The following is a 6,342-nucleotide window of genomic DNA, read 5'->3' as shown; positions in this document are numbered from 1 at the left end:
CCTGGTATGATGGTGTTTGGTGTCCTTGTCAAACCGAGCGAAGAACTGGTTCAGATCATCAGGTAGGGATGAGGTCGCTGTGCTGGTTTGATGGGTGTTGTTGCTGTTATAGTCGGTAATGGACCTGATTCCCTGCCACATGTGCCGGGGGTCATTGTTGCCGAAGTGCTCCTCGGTTTTGTCTTCGTAGGAGCGCTTTGCCTCTCTGATGCCTCTCCTCAGGTTGGGCCTGGCTGCTGAGTAGGCTTCTCGGTCGCCGGTGTGGAAAGCCTCATCGCGTGACTTACGCAGCTTTTGAACTTCCCTGTTCATCTACGGTTTGCAGTTGGGGAAAGTGCAAATGTCCCTGAAAGTGGTAACAGTGTCCATGCAGAAGTTTATGTAGAAAACAACAGAGGATGCATATACATTCAAGTCGGTGTGGTTGTCCTTTGTGGATTCCAGTTTAAACAATTTCCAGTCATCAAAACACCCCTGTAGTCTGGTCATGGCTCCTTAGGGCCAGACTCTGATGGTCTGTACAGTGGGCTTTGTTCTGGCAGTGAGGGGTTTGTATGCAGGGGTCAGGGACAAAGAGATGTGATCAGGCTGACTGGTGTGGAGGGAGGGGGACGCTTTGTAAGCGTTTGCTATGTTGCACATGATCCGACGTGTTATTTCCTCTGGTTGGAAAACCAACAAACTGGCAGAATTTGGGTAGCTTGGTGTGATTAAAATCCCCCGCGATGATCAATGCAGCGTCTGGGTGGTTTTGCAGTACGTTTGAGGCATCATGCAGCTTAGCGAGTGCTAGCTTGGCATTAGCTTGAGGGGGGATGCAGACGGCGGTGAGACACACTTCGCTGAATTCCCTCGGTAGATAAAACGGTCTGCACTTCAGCATAATAAATTCCAGGTCTGGTGAACAGTATTGTTCTGTAATGTTCGTGGACGTACAACAAGAGTTACTCACATAGATGCACACGCCGCCGCCTTTGTCTTGTCTGGATTGAGCAGTGCGATCCACCCAGTACACAGTCTGGTCAGCTAACTTTATAGGCGAGTCGGGGATGTCAGCATTCAGGCAGGTATCCGTGAAAACTGAAGTGCAACTGTTCAGCTTTTGTGACGAAATCTTCAGCCTCAACTCATCTATCTTGTTAGCTATAGACTGGGTATTCACGATAAACAGGCTGGGTAGAGGAGCTTTGTTCGGGGAGCTCTTTAGCCTAGCATGAATGCCGGCTCTCTTACCCCATGTCTGCTTTCTCTCCCATGTCCGCCTGTGCCATCTCTTTGTCCAGGTGGTGATCCAGGCAGGCACCCATGTACAGAGTATCTCCTCCTGGATGTTGGGAGGTGGAGCCGGGAGAAAACCTTTTAAACCGATATTCCGAATTTCCTGCGGACTGTATGTTGCATGACCCTGTCATAACTGCAAACCGTGGCTCACTGTGACTAAAAGTAAACTAAAATTCACAAAATAAATGAAAAAGTGGCATCTATATGGAGGCTCCGGGCCGCTGCATCTGCGAACGCCACCATGATAGTGTGTGTGTGTTTGTCCCCCCCTTGAAGGTCAAGTAAATTTTATAAAAATTTTGCACAACATTTTTGTCTCTACATGGTCACGTTTACAATTCTCCTCTGCTCTCTGTATCACGCATGGTGGAGTTCCGCCCCATGCACACACACAGACACGTGTGGGCACACACAGGTGAGCACACTCCCACCAGTGGACAGAGAGCGCGTGTCGGAAAATATGTCGCATCAACCACTTGAAAAGCAGACAAAAATATATGAACTGATGCACTTTAAAGTTAAATACACTATATAAATTTACTGGGCTGGGAGTACGGGGTCATAGTGAGTTAGTTAATTATGGGGCCGGCTCAGTGTGGCGTTTGCAACATGTTTGCCCTTCTGGACGTTAGTGTCCAGTCGGACTTCATCTGCGAGCGATGTAAGCTAGTGGACTCGCTCATGGTCAAGGTTCGCGACCTTGAGGAGCAACTGGCTCTCATCCAATGCAACAGTGAGTTAGAGGAGCAAGTTAATACGCCTTTTAGGGAGAAGGTGTGTACGCCACTAGCCGGGAGGGGGGAGAATGAAGAGCAGAGAGGTCGAGAGAGCTGGGTGACCGTAGGTCGTAGACGCAGGAAAGGGCGTACACACGTTGCAGAGGCGGCATCACCTGAGGTGACTGTGTCGAACAGGTTTCAGGTTCTTCCAGCTTTAGAGCCGGAACGGACTGGGGAGGCAGGTGGGCCCTTGGGCACTGAGGAGCCCCCTCCCCCCAGGAAGAGGGAGGTTGTGGTAGTGGGGGATTCCATTATTAGGGGAGTAGACAGTTATGTGTGCACGCGTGATAGAGGGTCCCGTACGGTGTCTTGCCTGCCTGGTGCCCAGGTAGGAGACCTTCCAGATCGTGTGGATAAGCTTTTGGCCCCAGCTGGGGTGGATCCAGTTGTCGTGGTGCATGTTGGCACCAACGACATAGGCAAGGGTAGAAGGGCTGTTCTGCAGGATAAATTTATAGAAGTCGCCAATAAGCTTAGAAGCAGAACGTCCACGGTGGTATTCTCTGAAATACTCCCCGTGCCACGTGCAAGTCAGGCTAAGTTAGCTGAGATAAGGAAATTAAATGCGTGGCTAAAAGGATGGTGTAGGAAAGAGGGGTTTAGGTTTATGGGGCATTGGAGGACCTTCTGGAACAGGTGGGACCTGTTCAAGCCGGATGGGTTGCACCTGAACCAGAGGGGAACCAGTGTATTGGGGAGGCGTATGTGTAGAGTCGTTGAGGAATGTTTAAACTAGGGACTGGGGGGGCAGGGAGGTTAGTTAACTATGTCAGTGGGGGGAAACGGAAAGCCCCAAATAATCATATTGTAAGTGGGCACCGTAATAGGCCTACCCTTTGTTGTCTGTATTTAAACGCCAGAAGTATTAGGAATAAAATTCATGATTTAGAGGCTTTTATCTCATCGGACTCTTATGATATTATAGGAATAACTGAAACGTGGTTGAGTGAAAAGGATGGACAAGAATATAATATGGATGGTTACACGTTGTTCCGTAAGGATCGTATAGGAAAAAAGGGAGGTGGTGTTGCAGTATATGTAAAGGAAAACTTGCAGGCAAGGGAACTTACTGATATAAATAAAACTACGGAAGCAATATGGGTAAAATTAGATGCTAAAAACTCAAATAGCCTAATTGTCGGTGTTTGTTACAGAACACCTAATATAGCTGCTGAGGAAAGCAGATTGTTATACAGTGAGATTAGGACTATGAGCAATAAAAATGATGTGGTAGTTATGGGTGATTTTAATCTACCAGGAATGCAGTGGGACATTGTCACTGGCTCTTCAGAAAATGAACTGGAGATGGTGGAATTAGTACAGGATTGTTTTTTTACTCAGTTTGTTAACACCCCTACCAGGGGAGATGCCATTCTTGATCTTGTTCTCTCTAATAACCAGGACAGGATTGGTAAATTAGACGTTTTAGAACCACTTGACAGTAGCAATCATAACATGGTCAAATTTGAGGTTAAGTTTAGTGTTCGAAGAGCTAAGTCCAAATCAAAAATATATAATGTTAGGAAGGCTGACTTTAAGTGTATGAGACTAAAACTAGAAACTGTGAACTGGATGCAGTTAAATAACAAAACTGTTGAAGAGGCCTGGGAATTTTTTAAAAGCACATTATTGCAAGTGCAAGAGGACTTCATACCTGTTTCCAGCAAGAATAAATCTAGGAAATTGCAACCTAGGTGGTTTACTAGGGATATAAAGCATAAAGTAAGGAGGAAAAGGGCTTTGTTCCAGCAATGGAAATTAACTGATGATGACAGAATTAAGCAGGAATATCTAAGTCTACAGGCTGAGTTAAAAAATGATATTAGACGAGCTAAAAGAAATGTCGAAAGGATGGTTGCATTGGAAGCTAAGGATGACGTTAAAAGTTTCTTCCAGTATTTTAACTCTAAAAGAGCTCTAAAACCTGAAATTACTAATCTGCAGGATAGTAAGGGTCTTATAATAGTAAACGACATTGATATAGCAAATGAGTTCAATGATAGTTTTGCACGGGTATTCACTGTTGAGGACCTTAGTAATTTACCAGTTATTACCTATCCAGCATTGTCTATAGCTAATATATATATAACTGAAGCAGATGTTTTGCAAAGCCTAGCTAAGCTCAAAATAAATAAATCACAGGGCCCTGATGGCATCTTACCTATAGTGTTAAAAGAGATGAGGGATATTATTTGCCGACCCTTAACTTTACTGTTTCAAAAATCCTTATCTGAAGGTGTGGTACCTTCTGATTGGAAGCACGCCTTCATAACGCCTATTTTCAAAAAAGGGGATAGAAGTAATTTGTCTAACTATAGGCCAATCAGTCTAACTTGTATAACTGGTAAAGTTATGGAGGCTATAATCAAAGAGAAAATGATAGATTACCTGGACTCCAATAACATTTTGCGGGATAGCCAGCATGGATTTAGAAGAGGTAGATCCTGTTTAACAAATCTGTTGGAGTTTTTTGAGGAAGCTACTCGGGAAGTTGATGATAAGAAGGCCTATGATGTCATCTACTTAGATTTCCAAAAGGCTTTTGATGTTGTCCCCCACAAGAGGCTCCTACTTAAACTCAAAGCGACTGGTATTTTAGGTACCGTAGCGACCTGGATTGATAACTGGTTAACAGATAGGAAACAGCGAGTAGTTATAAGAGGCACAATGTCACAGTGGGCTTGCGTTCATAGTGGGGTACCGCAGGGTTCGATTTTAGGACCACTATTGTTCCTAATTTACATAAATGATATGGATACCAATATATACAGTAAACTGGTGAAATTTGCAGATGACACCAAGGTGGGTGGTGTAGCAGATACTGAATTAGTGGCTCAGCAGCTACAGTGGGATCTTGATTTAATTAGTGACTGGGCCGATACCTGGCAGATGAAATTTAACGTCGATAAATGTAAGGTACTCCATCTAGGGAGCAGAAATATAAAGTACAGGTATTTCATGGGTGTCACTGAAATAAAGGTAGCTGATCATGAGAAAGACCTTGGTGTGTATGTTGATGCTTCCATGTCCCATTCTCGCCAGTGTGGGGAAGCAATAAAAAAGGCCAATAGGATGTTGGGGTATATCTCCAGGTGTGTGGAGTTTAAGTCAAGGGAGGTAATGCTAAGATTATACAATTCCTTGGTGAGACCTCACCTAGAATATTGTGTGCAGGTTTGGTCACCATATCTTAAAAAGGACATTGTGGCCTTAGAAAAGGTGCAGCGTAGGGCCACAAAAATGATTCCTGGTCTTAGAGGAATGTCATACGAGGAACGGTTACTTGAGCTAAATCTGTTCAGTCTCAAGCAAAGGAGATTGAGGGGGGACATGATCCAGGTATATAAGATTCTAACAGGTTTGGATGCTGTTCAACCAAATAGTTACTTCAGCATTAGTTTAAATACACGAACTCGTGGCCATAGGTGGAAATTAGCGGGAGAACATTTCAAGCTGGATTTAAGGAAGCACTTCTTTACGCAGCGTGTAGTCAGAGTATGGAATAGCCTTCCTGATAATGTAGTGCAAGCTGAATCCTTGGGTTCCTTTAAATCAGAGCTAGATAAGATTTTAACGACTCTGAGCTATTAGTTTAGTTCTCCCCAAGCGAGCTTGATGGGCCGAATGGCCTCCTCTCGTTTGTATAGTTCTTATGTTCTTATGTTCTTATATGTTTTTTTTTATTATTAATTTGCAGCTCAAGACAAACATCCACAATAGGCTCCAATGAGACCATCTTGCAGCCTGCATGCGGATCTCAATAAATAGGCCTGACGTCTCTGACTTCAAGAGGCTCTAGAAATGTTCTTCCAGAAGCCCAGAAAGATACACTGCAGTGACAAAAGCTGCACACTTTGTGGGTAACTGTCATAAAAAGAAATGTTGTGATGTTTAGTTCAGTCTCTTGTTATATTGACTGTTGTCATTAAAAGACTGTTGTCATTAAAAGAACACCATGAATTCTGTTGGTGTCCATCTGCCCCCCCTCCCCCCCCCCCCAACTCTGTATGTCATTTTAGTTTGACTTGTAGAGATGAGGAGGCAGACATTCTTTCTGTGATAAAAAAAGTGTGACAAAACACAACAATGTAACTATCTTTCAATGAAAGTGAAACTGAAACTACAGCAAAACTTGATTTATTGGTCTGAACTCCATGACCTCATTCTCACTCATTCTGTTTAGAATATAACTCAGTGTTTTTATAATGAAACATCATTAAAACTAAACTTAATGTTAATATCTGAATTACCATGGACTGTAATCAAATTTAGTTTTCTGTCC

This window comes from Brienomyrus brachyistius, unplaced genomic scaffold, assembly GCF_023856365.1.
Source record: "Brienomyrus brachyistius isolate T26 unplaced genomic scaffold, BBRACH_0.4 scaffold37, whole genome shotgun sequence".
NCBI classification, from domain to species: domain Eukaryota; kingdom Metazoa; phylum Chordata; class Actinopteri; order Osteoglossiformes; family Mormyridae; genus Brienomyrus; species Brienomyrus brachyistius.
Note: the sequence above shows the minus strand (reverse complement) of the source record.